This window comes from Lactuca serriola, chromosome 1 (genome assembly GCF_051521515.1).
Source record: "Lactuca serriola cultivar US96UC23 chromosome 1, Lser_US96UC23_V15, whole genome shotgun sequence".
In the NCBI taxonomy this organism is placed as follows: domain Eukaryota; kingdom Viridiplantae; phylum Streptophyta; class Magnoliopsida; order Asterales; family Asteraceae; genus Lactuca; species Lactuca serriola.
In genome coordinates, this window is record NC_136408.1 from 106876985 (window position 1) to 106894370 (window position 17386).

The window sequence follows — 17386 nt, forward strand, 5'->3', positions numbered from 1 at the left end:
TGTCTTTCACACTCTCTGGCTCTCTCAGTCTCTGTTGGGATATTTAATGTGTTGTTTCAAATGTTTTGTACTTATATAGTCTTATTTATAACGGATTGGGCATGTCCATCCGAGTTTTTAAGTTGCTAGGGTTAGACTATTTAATGTGCATGCATGTATCGTTCTAGGGTTATTGATTGTATTTTCCCTACTTAGCTTTTACAGAAAAGTTCACGTTGAACTCTTCTAAAGCTATTTAATCTAAGCATTTGACACTATTTGATCTTTATTGTTCGTGTTTTTTTGTTCACATCATTTATAGAATCTATTGATCAAAGTTTTTATTGTTTCAACAATTGGTATAAGAGCAGGAGATTGTGTAACTCATACGCTTATCTTCTGTCGAGGTTTTTAAACTAGGGTTTATCTTTTCTCTTGGTTCTGTTATTGGTGTCTCAACTACTTCAATCAATTGCAGGCTTAGGATCTAGATCTCTTTTTTTTTTTACCATAGATCTCGATTCATCTTATTACACATCTGATTCTATATTCGCATCTGTGAACTCTTGAGAAGATGAATCTCAAAGATCCTTATACTCTATCTTTCAATCTCTCCAGTAGTATCGGATGTACTACAAGGATCCCAATCCTTTTTTCCACAAGATTATGAAGTCTACTACACTTCGAAGACTATGTTCCCGGCATTGAAGAACATGGCTCCTTAATATGGAGAGCCATAACACTGTAGACATTCTCTCACACGGCTACCAGGAAGGTCATAAAGACTCAAGTCGATTATAATACTCTTCTTGTTGACAATAAAGATACTCCTCAAGATGAAAAAGATAAGTTGTTAAGTAAAATCAAGGAGATGAGAATTATAAGGTTTGCTCTTCCTCCATACACATTTCATCTGGTGAGTGCAGGTGAGACAACAAAGGAGATCTAGGATAGGTTAAAGGAGCTCTATTCAAGCGACGCCGATTTGGAATACTTCATGCAAATGTTGCTTCTGTCTGAGTTTAGAGCCTTTTTTTAGAATTTTGATGAAAAACTCGATCAGAACATCAAATATTTTAATTATCTATTGAGTAGGATGCTTAAACATAATCTCAAACGTGAAAAGATATAGCAAAATGTTATGTTTATGAATGGACTAAGGCATGAATGGAAAGCGGTTGTGTCAATTGTGAAAGCTCATGAACAGTTCAAGAGTTACTCTATGGAAAAGCTTGTAGACATTCTTAGTTCCTATGAAGATGAGGTTACGAAGGATGGGAAGGTTGTCTCAAGTCTCAAATCATTGGCCTTCATTGGGAAAAGCAAAAGGGTAGTTGAAGAAAATTCTGAATCTAACTTTTTGGATAGTGAATTTAACAAAGAGGAATATGCTCTGATGGTTTGTAATCCCAAAAAGTTCATTAGAAAGAATTTTGGTCGATTTAAGAATAGGAACAGGCAGCGAAACTTCAGTTCAGAAAATTCAAGAGAAGAGAGTTTCAAGAACTCTCAAAAGGATGAGGAAAAGAAGGAAAAGAAGTTGTTGGTAGATTCTGGCTATGATTCCGATTATTTTCATGGCAAGAATCATTTCACCAATGAGTGTATGCTGAACAGGTTGGGTGAAAAGAAAGAAATAAAGGACAAAGATTACTGTCTTCAAATGATAGAGGAGCTTATGAAGAAGAGTGCTACGAACACGAAGCCTGCTTTGATTGTGCAGGAGGGTAGTGACGAAGATGGTCTACTAATTCAGAAGATAAGGAGGTTCGTAAACCCACACACGGTGGGTGTTTTGTTGCAAAGTATGAAGTGCAGGAGTACAAAGGTAGATGTCTAATGGTTCAGAAAGTAGTTTCATAACAGAGGGGCTATGCGACTGATGGCGGCCAGGCCTCTAAAAATTATTGTGCTAAGAAGCCTGTTTCTCAACAGGTGAAAGAATGCAAAAAGGTCATCAGTAAGTTACACTCTATACTCCAATCTCTTAATATTCCTATTACACGTTACGAATCTGAATTAGATGATTTAAATTACACTATCACAAATTTTAGCGATAGCTTAAAGAGAAAATGTCTAAGTAATTCAAACCTAATTGATCAAATCAGCAGGGTAACGAATAAAAGTGAAGAGAAAAGGATTTTGATAGAGAAGTTGGAATTAGAGCTTAATTGGTCAAAGGATGATGTCATTTATCTTAAGAGAGACAATTTAGCACTTAAAAAAAACGAATATTTTATGTTTAATTACGAAGCATTTATATTTCAATATTACTCAATTGCATCTTGATTGTGAAATAGGTAAAAAATATACATAAAATGGTTTTACCCTTTCTTGAATTGAAAGAGGATGAAATCGATGTAGAATGATATAAGTGTGAATCTATTGTTTCCTCCGATGATGTTTCTGATTTGTACAAAGTTGGGCTTGAAAAAATAGAAGCATACATTCAGTCTAAAGAACATAAGAATATGTTAAAAAATGGTGGATGATAAAGATAAAGAACAAATTAAATCTAATACTGTGCAAAAATTTGACTCGATATGCACGAAATTAAGTTCAAAAAATACTTTTGATACTGAAAATGTTTCTGAATTTGATGAAAGCGACATGAGTGAAATTTCTGTAAAGGATGAGATAGATTGTTCAGTGTTTGTACAAAATGAGGCTAAACTTAAGAAAAAGTTGATTTCTGATAATTGAATTGAATAAGCTCATGTTGTTGAAAATAAAGCTTCAGACATTTTAAAAGCAAAAGGCACAGTTTTTTTCGAAAGAAAAACTGTTCCGAATCAAGTTTTTATAAAAACTAGACTGAACAAAAACGACACTTCAAAACTAACATCCATAATAGATAATGATAATGGAGAAGGGTGCGGCGAATTCTTTTGTTCAGGTCCTATTGAAAATGCATATGAAACCAAAGGTCTTTCCGAAATGACCTCATGGAAAACAAAAGTGAGATATGTTGTAGAACCATTGAATTGTGTTAACCCTTGTTACGATAAAGCTGGTACGAGTGGCACTAAAAATGTCCCGAGTTAAATGTCTTATGAAAAAGCTAACATGCTAGTCAGAAAAGAGAAACCTAAAATTAACATTCATAAGTCAGTTGAGGAATTGATTCCTAAGAAACGACAACTGAATGCTAGATATAGTTAGAACTTGCAAGAAAGAAAACGCTTTTGGAAAAACAAGAATTCCAATAAAAATTCCATTAATTCAAAAAAATCTTCAGTTCAAAATATGAATTCCTCATCTATTCTGAAACCACAATCAAAATCCTTTTCGAAATCTCCTATATCAAATTCAAAGGTTTCAAAACCTACTGAAAAACCTAAATCTAATTCTCCTCCCAAAATACATTTTTCAAAATCTGTTAACATTGAGTCAAAGGGAAAAGTCAAATTACTTCGAAACCAGAGATAAGTCTTGAGGAATACAAAGCAACTTTAAAAAGAGAGGCTATGGATTTTGCGAAAGTGGTGGCTAAGCAACACAAAGAATCTAAACAAAGAAAGGCTCCGTTTTTTGAAATTAATCTTGGTGAATACTATTTTTCTTGTTGTTATGAAATCCTCACAACGACCCAAGAAGGTTTAGGTTCCTAAATCTCACTGAATTTTTTAGGTAATGCGTGACGAACTGTACGACTCTGAATGGTACAACGACAATGGTTGTTCACATCACATGACTAGAAGGAGAGAAGAAGTAACAAAATTTCAATCGTTGAAGGATGGTGGCAGAGTAAAGTTTAGAAACAACGCCACAGGGTAAATTAAAGGCTACAACATGATTACAAATGGCGAATTCTCCATTCAGAAGTATCTTATGTAGAAGGCCTGCAACATAACCTAATAAATGTTTCACAATTGGTTGTAGGTACTAGGCTGAAGGTGTCATGCGATGATGAGGGTTTAGAGATTATATAGAAGAAAACAAAAGCAATGCTTCTAAAATCCAAAAGACAGGAAGTTATGTATCCGTTGAACTTAAAATCAATCAAAGGGAAGCCTTCCATTTTCCTTTTTACGAAAGCATCTTCAGACGATAGTTAGCTATGGCATCGAAGGCTCTCGCATCTGAATTTTAAGGACATTAACAAACTTGTACTTGGCGATCTTATATGAGGACTCCCTCTTCTAAAGTTTGAGAAGGAACATCTATGTGTTGCATGTGAGCTAGGGAAGCAGAGTCAAAAGAGTCACTCAACTATTATAAACACCAAAATCATTGAGCCACTAGAGCTGTAACATATAGTTCTTTGTGGTCCATCTTCCATTGAAAGAATTGGTGGTAATATGTATATTCTGGTTATTTTTGATGATTTTTCAAGATTTACCTGGGTTTTCTCTCTAAGAAAGAAATCAGATGCCACTTCGAAGCTAAAGGATTTCATCAAGCAGATGGAGCTTCAATTGCGGAAGCCCGTTCGGAAAGTTCACAACAATAATGGTTATGAATTCAAAAACCAAGCGTTTTGAAGAATTCTTAACTGAAAAAGGAGTTTAACACTACTTTTCTGCTCCTTACACTCCTCAGCAGAACAGTGTCATTAAAATACGAAGCCGCTCTCTTTGCGAAGCTGCAAGGACTATGTTATCGTTTGCGAATCTTCCACTCTACTTTTGGGCTGATGCTATCGGAACTACTTTGTTCACTCAAAATCACTCTCTGATAAATAAAAGATTCTTAATCATACCTTATGAGATTCTGAATAAAAGAAAACCTAACGTTAAGTTCTTTCATGTCTTTGGTTCAAGATGTTTTATATTTAATTCCAAAGAGCAAAGGAACAAAATTGATGTGAAAGAAGATGAATGAATCTTTTTAGGGTACTCCATTCGAGTTTATGAGTTGTTAGGGTTAGACTATTTAATATGCATGCATGTATCATTCTAGGGTTATATTTTGTATTTTCCCTACTTAGCTTTTACAGAAAAGTTCATGTTGAACTCTTCTAAAGCTATTCAATCTAAGCATTCGCCACTATGTGATCTTCATTGGTCGTGTTATTTAGTTCACATCATTTATAAAATCTATCGATCAAAGTTTTTATTGTTTCAATAGCCTCTCTCTCTCTCTCTTTCTTTCTCTCTCTCTCTCTCTCTTTATCTTTCTCTCTTTATCTTTCTCTCTTTCTATTTCTCTTTCTTTCGCCCTCCCTCTCTCCCTATCTCTATCTCTCTCTCTCTTTAGAAAACCCTACTTTCTACCTCCATTTTTTGCCCACCATGCATGACAACCACCGGAAAATCACGTCCTACCATCGAAAACCACCTCATTCGGAACCATCTCACATCATCACCAATAATTTCTTGTTCACCGCCTCCATATATCGACCACCATCATCTCTGCCAAAAACCTATGTCTACCACCATATCCTTCACTGAAATCCTGAATACCACTATATCAAAGAGTATTATTCCCCTTTAACTTCATTTCTTTTGGAAAATCGTCTTTGACTTCTAGGATTTCATCTATTTTTCTTTCATCATCACTTTTGGGTTAGGTTTTGCGGTTTGGGTTTTGATTTCCAAATCTGGTTTTGATTTCAGTTTAGGTTCTGATTTCAGGATTTTACTTTGGTTAGGCTTTTGATTTTAGAATTTGATCTTGATATGGTTTTCACTTATGTGTTAACGTTTTATTTCTATGAAGATGAATGTGTTCTGATGAACATGTTTTTTAAATTCCCAACCATGTTTGTGCTTTGGTAATTCTAAAACAAAGTGTCACATATATGAACTGTAGGTTCTTTTGATCGGATACAAAAAAGTTACAATGAGTAACAAAGGATTATCACAAAGATGGTTTTCAGTTGGAAAAGTTCTCACCAAAGAACTGATGCAAAAAGCAGTTGGCACAAAGTCAACACAAAGACCTCATTATGGTTTTACCCTAATACTTCATTATATAATAATCTATTCTAGAGAATCCCTTAAATAAAAGGATTGATTCTAATCTATTCTAAATATGAAAACTGATCCTTATCACCAATTTATCAGATCAGTTATCAAAAATACAATATATTACTATAATTACATACAACAAAAATACAACTGTACAAATCGTTATACATTGACATTGGTACTTCAAGCGTTGTATCGATTATATCATTGGCATTAGCACTGGTAGTCAATGTTTGAGAGTATTTTGACTCATCAAATCATAAGACTTGACCTTACAATATCCCCTAACCGATGATGTAAAAACTAAATATTCGAAAACTTGCTTCTGGCTTCAGCTCCCCATGAGATGAGAAATCTCCCCCTGAGAAATCGAAGCAAAGTAGAAGCAACTATAATTCTCCCTCCTTTTGGCATCAGCAAAATCAATTATTATGATTTGTGAGGAGAAATCAGAGTGACTTACGTGGCAGCAGAAACAGTTAGCGTATCGTGAGATGCAGCAGAATGATAGGCTAGTTTTTTATGTCTCCTGATAGCATGTGATTTCGCTATAAATCATTGACATATTAATATGAAGTCTCTTCAACTTATTGTTTGTTAGGTTGAATCATAAACATCTTTTATTAGAAGAACATGGACAACAAGAGAGTGATTCATGTAATACACTTTGGTGTTTCAGGGTATCCGTCGCAATAGAGTGTCAAAGTTTTTATCAGTGTATATCAAATACAATGAATAATTAACTTCTTTCATAGAATATTTTTAGGTCGAGAGTGGTAGGTGCGTGTAATGCATCACGGTACATGATATACCCATCGACATAGATTTTGTCAAGTTCTCATCAGCGTCTGGTATCATACGCTGAATCATTAAACTTTCAAGAAGATACTATGGTAAGAGTGGGTTGGTATGTGTGATAAACTATGTTAGTCCAATCATTAACACAAAAGATCAAACTTTCATCAGCGTGTGGTATTTCATAGTTAGTCGTTAAGTTCTTTAAAGAAAATTTGTAGGAAAGAAATAGGATATCTCAATCACGCTTAGGTGAAATCAACATGAATCATTAATAGTTGGTGACTCGTTAACAAGAGATGGTTTATGTGTCATAGAGTATAATTGAAGAGTAGAAATAACTTTTACTCTTAATTCAAGAATCATGGTACAAGACAGAATAAGAAAACAGATAAGTGCAAACAAAATAGTCAAAGAAGAATAAGTCAAAAAGGAAATGTGTAGCTTTTTCAGGAGAATCATAAAGATCCAGATTTTATGGATCCTTTAAGGGTCATTAATGAATTTCCTTCATCTGGGATATTCACCCCTCAACATTTGTCTATAAAAGAAAACACAAACTAGATCAAGCATGAGAAAAAGATCACAACACAAGAAGAAAAGAGTGCCCTTATACATTGAAGTATTGCAGATGGACTCTAAACTTCATATTTACCAAGAATAGAAGAGGTTAGTAATGTAGTCTTTGTAACCAATGGGTTATAAGGTTCCAATATTTGTAACCTTCAAGTTACAAGAGTCACCATGACTATTCTCGAAGGTTTCATCCTTTGTGAATCATCATAGAAGCGATGAGAGCCATTTTCTTAACAATGTGTTCTTTGAAACTCTGATAGGAAGAGGTGAGGCAGTGGAAGTGTCTATGAAAATTAGTGATACCATGCTACATATCTTCACTTCATTCTGTAGCAACATAAATAGGTTGAAAGAAAGGGAAAAAGGAGTGTCCAAAAAAATAAGTTCAGGCAGAATTCTTCCTTATCTGCAGTTTAGCGTAATACGCTCCATGTCGCAAAACCTAACAATTAACTTCCAGATAAAAGATGTTGGTGCTGAGGAAAAGATAGACAACCAACTTCAATAGATTATCCTGCACCAATAGGAAGGGAAGGGAAGAATGAGCAAATATATTCTCTAAAAGATTAACAATAATGTTCAGTGTTAAAGAAGAATCAGATGATCTTGTGCCAAAGAAGTCAAGGGAGACGAAAACACATAATAGACATTAGATAAACATATATAATGTATACTCCTTTGGTAGGACAAGCTAGAAATATTAGATTTTTAAAGAAAAAAGTAGTTTTCGTATTTAAAACAACAAAATAAAATCATAACCAATATGTTCATTAGTTTTATAGAGTTATGTAAAAAACGACGTGTTTAACAAGTAGAATCAGCCAAAATTATGTAAACATTATTCTTCCTGAGAGCAGAAAGCACAACATAATTCCTTGAATCCATAATTTCTCCTTTATCCTCGTTGAAGAAGACCTTATAACCAACATCACACAACCAACTGATTGAGATGATAATATTTTAAAGTCCCACAACATAAAACACATTCTTTAGGTCCATGGATTTGTATTTGATTGCACAAAAACTTTTGCTGATCATTTACTATTGTCTCCAAAAGTAACTGTAGGGCCATTCTTTTTCGCATAATCATCCAGAAGAGACACGAATCATGTTATATGCCTTGAGTATCCACTGTCTATGTACCATATGTGCTCCTGACCATGCAGTGTTCAGTTAAACTATTAGCACACATTGATCCATTTTGCAATGGGCCTCTTAAGAGATAAGAATTGATAGAATTCATCTAGAAGACGATTTAAGGAGTTTTCCTTTTAGATCCATTTGTTATTTCGTGAAATATATTATCAACACATTTGATATTTTCTTTAAAAGTGCACTCATTGACTTTGTGAGAGGATCCTCCATATATATAATATTCTCTAATTCCAAAGTTTTTTTCTTTAGAATTAGAATTTTAAATTCTTTTAACACTTGGCTTACAAAGAATGGAATCCTATTCATTTAGTTTAGAAAACTTTTTTGTTCTTGTACTGGTTATGTTGTTGATGTTGAAATGAGATGAGTCATCAGTGTCAGAAGATATTGAGTGACAGTCAGTCTCAAAATCACTAACAGTGCATTGAGGAAATTCACTAAGAATTTCATTCATTTAGTGAATTTCACCATTAGAAATGGAAATTTTAGCAAAACCTCAGCCTTAGGCAACACATAATCATGACTAGGAGTTTTTTGAGAAGGATCAAGAGAAGAAAGGCCGAATTTACATTTGGTGTGAACATGTTAGATTAAATAAAGAGCTGATCGAAAGATTCTAAACAGAAAAGTAAATCAAAAAAGAATGCAATAATCAACCTGGTGCCAAATGATTAATAATAAGCGCCTTACAAGAGCTCCATGAAGAACTTTTACTGTAAAGACACAGTAAGGAATCACAAAAACAATTAACCCTAATATTACACATGCATGCAGTATTTAAAGCTAAACCCTAGCTACATCATAACGGATGGACAGACCCATTCCGTAAAAGGCTAACTACATACATAACAAAATTTGACACAATCTTTTAAATAACCCAGCAATCTCCCCGTTTGTGTCAAATAAGGAAGGTAGATTCTCCAGCTCTGTTGTCGCTTTTGAACTTTGAAAAGTTTCAACATTATTCCCAACAATGTTTTGCGAACCAAAATGTACCAGTCGATCATATCAGAAAACCATTTCTTATTTCCAGTACTATTCGCTTTCTTCTGAATAATAAATTCCAAAATGTACTCAAGGCTTAAAGTGGAGTATAGATGCTTGTCGAGCAGAAAGAAATAAACTCCGTGAAAGTTCGCATCAGTTCGTTCTCGTAGTTGAAATGCCACACACCAATCATCCTTTCGTATCCTTCCCAACATCATGTTATCAAGATCTTTCAGAGGCTCCTTGGGAAGCACTTTAGGTTTCTTATTAAGTCCAGTTGCAATCTCCACATCCATCTTCAGCAGTAGATGTAATAGAGAAATCCAATTGAATGGGTTGAGGCAGGGCAAATCAACAAGAGTAAATTCGAACATTGAACTTGCTACCCCATGAGTAACCTTGAAACGAGCGTTGATGAAGCTCTACGTTTCAATTGGTTCGAACACCTTGACAACAGTGATCTTATTTGAGATCAAGGTTTCATATTTAGGTTTCATGTGCTTTAAATAAATTGAGAATAGCACCTGATCAAGACCTTTATTAGTGAGCGGAACACTCGCAACCTTATCTAAACTCCAAAACTGAAAGGCCTTTGGTGTGATTAGCAGATTAAGTTGCGAATCTTGAGAGTTCTCCAATTCAAAAGACGCAACAGGCTCTAACTAATAAATGTTCGGATTATCAATGGCTTCATTCAAGATTCGTTCCAAAGTCCATAAAGGAAAAAGAGTTCTTTGAGTTTTCGATGTTTCCTCAGCTTCACGTGCTGCCCTCTCTCATTCTTCAGCCTCATTAGCTACTCGTAGGTTTTCATCTATTTCAGCGTCGCGAGCTTTACGCTTTAATTTGTCATTTTCATCTTCTTCTTCTTCCTCATCCTCATCATCATCATCATCATCAATCTTCTCTTTCCGTCTTGATGATGAAGCTACATTATCCTTCAGATCAGACTTGGGTTTTTGTTCGTGATCATTTTCAACTTCAATTCGTTTACCAGTGCCAGAGGTTCTCGTCGCTTCTCCCCGTGTTTTAGAATATAAAATTCCGAATCACCTTGAATTCTGTCTAGCATGGGGAAGATAGGCTTTAATTTCTCTGCAAGATGCTGACAAACAGAGACTTTGAGGAGAGAATCACGAGTCTCATTCAGACTACGCAAATCAGCATTCACATCAGCAACGCAACATTTATTAATACCTTTCTTGAATTTCAGTTCGGCAATCCGGGAATTTGCATGTGATAATTTCACTGAGAGAACCTTCACCTTCTCAATTTTAACAACGACCTCATCCATTATCTTGTTCTCAATAGCCAAATCATCCTAAAGTTTTTCAATTTTGGAGGAGATGGATGTTTGGAACGCAAAATTGTCAGTTTGGATCTCAGTGTGAACCTTCGTAAGAGCCACCTTTTTAGTTTGGAGAGTAGAAACAAGGTTGTTAATGGCTGTGTTCGCATAAGCTGTGTTGCGTTCTGATAAATTTTGGAAGTCCTCCATAAAGTTTTTAATATAAGAAAGTAGTTTATCGACTTTTTCGGTCGTTTCCTTACAAGTCTTTTCAGAATCATCAACTGTTGTGTTTATGAGGGTGAGATTTGCAGCATGCTCCTTAGTAAGTGTGTCAAGGAAGGCTTTGATAGAAGCCTAGGAGTATTCACTACTGGATGAGGCTTTGGTGGACTCAAGTAAAGAATCCAACATGGTATTTAGAGCCTTGAGCGACTAAATCGAGACTGTTCTAACCCATCTGGTAGAACATCTCCAGAATGGCAGAAGAGGAGATGGACTCGGGATCAATCAAATCCCTAGGTAATGAAAGCCCCAATAAGAGACTCAATCGAGACTTGGTGATGGATGTTTGTTGATTACCAAGCTCAAAAGTTATAGTGGCACTATTGTCTTCATAATGAGCAATCGAGAAAGCTTTGGACAGATGAACTAGAGGAACATGTTCTAACTTTGATAGAGCAGCAGCCAATGGTGTGTGTCTTAGGCATTCAATTAGTGGTTGGAGAAAGGAATCATACTTTAACGAATCGAGGTTCAAGATCAGATTTTGGTTAGCCTTGATGCCAATATGCGCCGATGTTGCAGTTTGATCGGTGCCAGATGGAGTTTCTGATGATGCGGCCATTGAAATCGATGGAGAAGACGATGAACAAAAGTGAGAGAAAATGGTTTTCTTGCACCTGATAATTTTCGAAATCTTTAGAAGTGGTAAAGGAATTTGATCGATGATTTGCCTTTTATACATCAGTGTTGGAGAGAGAAAGCTAGCTGGTGATGATTCTGTTTCCTAGAAAAAGTGCCTGAAAAAGCGTGTGTGACAGGATTGACGTCAGGCGGCGTAACTGAAAAGGCGTGATGTCAGGAAATTTGAAAACATGCGCCAAAATCTATTCTTATCCCTTAAAGACTGCCTTTTCTATTGTACCCATTCGTAATAACGCTCCATTTCCTGTTCTCCGAATCTGAAAGTAATCATTAGAACTACGAACCATACTTTTTGAAAATCACAAGGATCTTCGTGCAAGAGTGTGTCAAAGATAAAGAAATAAAGCAAGCTATCTAATGGATTCTAGTGATGTCAATAAAGACATGAAACAGTTGGATCCCGGCATCAATGTTTTCCTTCAGAGTCATGAGAGACTCGGAAGTGTCTATGTGGTATCCCGTTGAATTACGATCATCTATTTGTTTAGATACAACGAAAAGATTCTTTACATCAGGCTTTCAGGGTGGCTTCATCTTCAGCCAAACTCCGAAACTTAACATAAGTCCAAACGTCCGGAAGAAGTACTTCCTGACCAATGTAGCAATAAGAACAAGTATGCTTTGGAATATTCAAAGTAGCTGGATAATATAGAAATCTAAAGAAAAATAAAAACTGGATCTTATGAGAAGAAATGTCTTAGGTCTAGAATATTTCATTAAGATCTCATAAAAATAAAATAATGAGATTTCATGGTACAAACGATGAAGGTGGATTCACATCAATTCCATGGTGAAAAACACAAACATATCAATTGTTCTCTGTAAATTCATAAAGTAGTTTTTGATTTTGGATTTCACTCAATTCATGGTGATAACAAATTTAATATCATGAACCAAGAAGTTGTGTAACCATAAACCTCAGTGGTAATTTCTGAGAGTCTCAAGGGTTATGAATGTGAATGCAAATGTTATATGGATAAGTGTTAATGATGGTTCCCAAACGATTGGTATTATCCTGCTATATTGAGAATGACCAAGTAGTCAACTCTTAGCTCAATATGAGAAGAGTAAGGTAGCTCAATAACTTATGTGAATATTAGCCTGATTGGGAAGAAATGATTGGTATTATCGATTCATTAAGCCTTCAAACATAGAGTCTCATAGACTTTGTATAACATGCAACAACATGCTTCTAGGGACACTTAACTAGTGTAAAGATTTGGTGTTAAATACCCACCCCTATCATTCGTAATTAAGAGTATCATGATGTGTTCCTTCAATCCTGCTCAATTGTCTATTATTTTTTTGATATTTTAAAATTTTCATGAAATTAAATGAAATCTAAAATAAAGAAAATATTTTTGTAGTTTTTGATAATTTTTGAAAAAGAAATAAAAACATAAATAAAGAAAATATTTTTGAGTTTTGGAATTTCTGAAAAGGAATAAAAACACAAAATAATAAAATATTTTTGGGTTTTTGATTATCTGGAAAAGAAATAAAAACATAAAATAATAAAAACGAAAATACAAGTGTACAAAGACTCAAGAAAACAAAAAATACAAAGTATACAAGAAGTTCCGAACCTCCGAATAAACAGCGGACTCTGAATCGCTCCGAGCGTTCGGACCAATTTGCAGTGTGAACAGTTGACTCCGGACCACTCCGAGCATTCGGACCCACTCGCATTGAATTCATACCAACTATGAAGGTAGTTTCAGAACAGATTCAACTTCAATCATTCCTAAGCCTTGAAGTATTCTATTGAAGGTTTGCTCAGTTAAGGCCTCCGTAAAGATATCAGCCAAGTGATCAGCAGATCGCACAAAGTGAAATTCAATACTGCCATCTTCCACATGATCTTTGATGAAATGGTCCCTCAGTGCAATATGTTTAGTATAAGGGAATTCGCTTCATATTTATCCCATAGTCCCTTAACTGACTTTGAATCCAAATTACCTACGAGGTGCATGAGGTGGCTGCAATGTACTCAACTTCAACAGTCGATTGTGAGACACATGTTTGCTTTTTAGACTGCCAACTAACAAGTTTACCATCAAGAAATTGACATCCACCTGTGGTACCTTTCCGATCAAGACCGCATCCGCCAAAATCAACATCTGAGAATGCTTGCACAAAGAACCCTGAGTTAGACGGTTACCATATTCCGAGTGAAGTGGTTCATTTAAGATATCCGAATATATTATTTACAGCTTTCAAGTGAGGTTCACAAGGATTTGCTTGAAACCCGACACAATAGCAAACAAAAAACATTATTTTTGGACGACTAGTGGTTAGATACATCAATGAACCTATCATTTGTCGATAGAGAGTCATATCAACAGCTGGTTTGTCCAAAGATGGTGTTAACTTCGTTTTGAATGCCATTGGAACCTTCACTTTCGAATCACTCACCATTCCGAACTTTGCAAGTAAAGTCTTCGTATAAGCCTCCTGATTTATGAATATACCCTCTTGAATCTGTCTAATATTCAAACCAAGGAAAAAAATTAATCGGACCCATTGAGCTGATCTCAAACTTAGTCTCCATTAACTTTCAGAAATCTTTAGTTAATCTAGGGTTAGCAGATCCGAAGATGATATCAACATAAATATGAACGATCATTAGATTGTCGCCATCTTTCTTGCGAAAGAAGGTTGGGTCGACTGAGCCTTGTTTAAATTTAAATTGTTTCAAGAATCTATTCAGAGTTTCATACCATGCTTGTGGAGCTTGCTTCACACCATACACAGTTTTGTCTAAAATATAATTGTGGTCTGGATATTTCTATGTTAACGAACCCAGGTGGTTGTTCCACATAGACTATTTCTTCTAGTTCTCCATTCAGAAAGGCACACTTGACATCCATTTGATAGACTTCAAAGTTCTTGTGTGCTACATATGCTAGAAAGATGCGAACAGACTCCAACCTTGCTACTGGTGCGAAAGTTTCCTCGTAGTCTATGCCTTCCTCTTGGCAATACCCTTTTACAACTAATTGAGCATTGTTTGTATCATATTCCCCTCTTTGTCAAGTTTATTATGGAACACCCATTTAAGACCTACAACATATGTATCCTTCAGAGTTGGAATCAGTCTCCATACCTTGTTGTGTTCAAACTCATTCAGATCCTCTTACATCGCTTGTACCCAATCAGAATGACTAAGAGAAATCTTAACGTTTTTGTGTTCCATTTTGGAGATAAACGAATTGAACATGCAAAATTCCATTTTGGAGAATAATGCAGCCTGTTTCGCCTTTTGTTATGATCTCGTAAGAACTCATGAAGAGGCTTCTCTGATTAATTGCGTTTTAGGATGATCTCGAGTCCATTTTGTCAACGGGGGGTAAATCGGATCATAGGATGGATCTAGTTCAACATTCACGTCTTCAAATTCTAACTGAGCATCCAAATCATCATTTACATTCACATTCTCCCCCTCAAATGATGGATTTGGCTCTTCGCCCGGAATAGATTCTCTCCCTGGAGATGACTTTCGTGGCATACTTAAGGAGTTAAATCCTCCCTTGGAATGGCGGTTCTAAGCGGACTTCAGAAACAGTATCCCCCCCCCCCCTGAACGGGTGTGCTTGAGGTGGGTGTGGAAACGAAACCCTCCCCTATAGCAAATCACTTGTAGGTTGTCGTTAAGAAAGAATGGCAGAGTTTTTCGGAATGGGTGGCTCGTATTCAAGATTCTTCGCAACGTCGTCGATAATCTTGTTTAGTTTATCCTCTTTGTTATCATCAGCTTTGGATTCCGAAGAGATCGCCTTCTCTGGATCATCAAAGAATTTTAGGAATTCCTCATTAAGGTTTGAGAAAGGAATGGTCATGAGATTCTTCGCTGGAAATATCTCCTCAGACTGACAATCCGATGTTTGGAACTTCTTTAGATATGTGTCAACAAAGGTCACATAGTAGGTTTCTTCTATCTTTTTGTACTTTTTGTTGAGAACCCTATATGCCTTCGAAGTCAGAGTGTACTCTATGAAGATTCCTTCATCTGCTTTCACATCGAACCTGTTCCTTTGCACCTTTGAATTGAAAATGAAACACTTGGAACCGTAGACATGAAAGAACTTAACATTAGGTTTTCTTTTATTAAGAACTTCATAAGGGGTGCTGAAGAATATTTTGTTTAGGAGAGATCAATTTTGATTAAAACAGGTTGTGTTGATAGCTTCTGCCCAGAAGTAAAGAGGTAAGTTCGCAAACGATAGCATGGTCCTCGTAGCTTTGCATAGAGAACAGTTTTTTCTTTCAACAACTTCGTTCTATTGAGGAGTGTAAGGAGCCGAGAAGTTGTAAGCAACTCCCTTTTCAGTCAGGAATTCTTCAAACAAGTGGTTTTGAACTTCGAACCATTATCGTTGTGAACGTTCCGAACTGGCTTTCGCAATTGAAGCTCAATCAGTTTGATAAAGTCCTTCATCTTGGAAGTAGCTTCTGATTTCTATTTAAGCAAAGAAACACACGTAAATCTAAAAAACAATCATCTAGAGTAACTAGAATGTACATGTTACCAACAATGCTTTCAATTTCAGATGGACCATAGAGATCTATATGTAAAACATTAAGAGGCTCGATCACTTCAGTGTTTATAATCGTTGAATGAATCTTCCTGCTCTGATTCCCAAGTTCACATAGATGTTCTTTCTCAAACTTTAGAAGTGACAATCCTCGCACATGATCACCTAGCATGATTTTGTTGATATCCTTGAAGTTTAGGTGTGAAAGCCTTCGGTGCCAAAGCCAACTCTCATCCGAATGAGCTTTTGTAAGAAGGCATATAGTCGTCTTTCCTTTGATAGGATTTAGATTCAATGGATACATCTCGCCTTTTCTCTTTAAATTTAGAAGCATCACTTTAGTCTTCTTTTCTATGATCGCCGATCTGTCATCATCAAATGACATTTTTAATCCAGTGCCTCCAACCAGTTAAGATACACTTATTAGGTTGTATTGTAGGCCTTCCACATAGGCTACCTTCCGAATAGAGAATTCCCCATTCGTTATCATGACATATCCCTTGATTTCTTCTAGATAGTTATTTTCGTATTTGACTCTTCCCCCATCCTTCAATGGTCTATATTCCCTCAATTCTTCCTTCCTTCCTATCATGTGACGCGAGCAGCCGATATCAATATACCATTCGGAGTCAAACTGCTCGTCACGAATCACCTACAAAATTTAAAGAGATTTAGGAACCCAAATTTGTTTGGGTCCATGTGTGGCTTTCATAGAAACAGGAAATGTAATTGTTTCATCAAGCAAGTAGGATTGTTTCACCAAAGTTAAATTCTCTTCTTTTGCTATTTTAAAAACAATAATCCTTTTTTCTTTAGAATTCCTTTTAAAAGAAGATTTTCTTTGTTTATCTTTGATTCGTTGTTTGACAACATTTTTCCTAAACTTCTTTTGCTCCTTTTTCAAGTAAGTTTCAGACTTCTGTAAAAAACAGTGTTAGATTCCGAAAGAAACTTTTCTTTGCCTTAAACATCTTTTGATATGTTCGCAGATTTTGAAATATTTTGGAACAAAATTAGGTGTTGTCTCCTCCAAAGGTCTTGCTTGTTTTAAAAATGAGGGTTTTTGAAAAGCCTTTGGCTTTGAAACCTGTGGAGATGAAGACAGGGTTTTTGAATGACATTTAGAATTCAGATTTGAAGTGACTTTCGCATTTGGATTAGTAGATCTTTCTTGATTAATGAAGTTGGAATATTTTGATCTCTAGAAATGCTTTCTTTCTTTTAGATTTTTG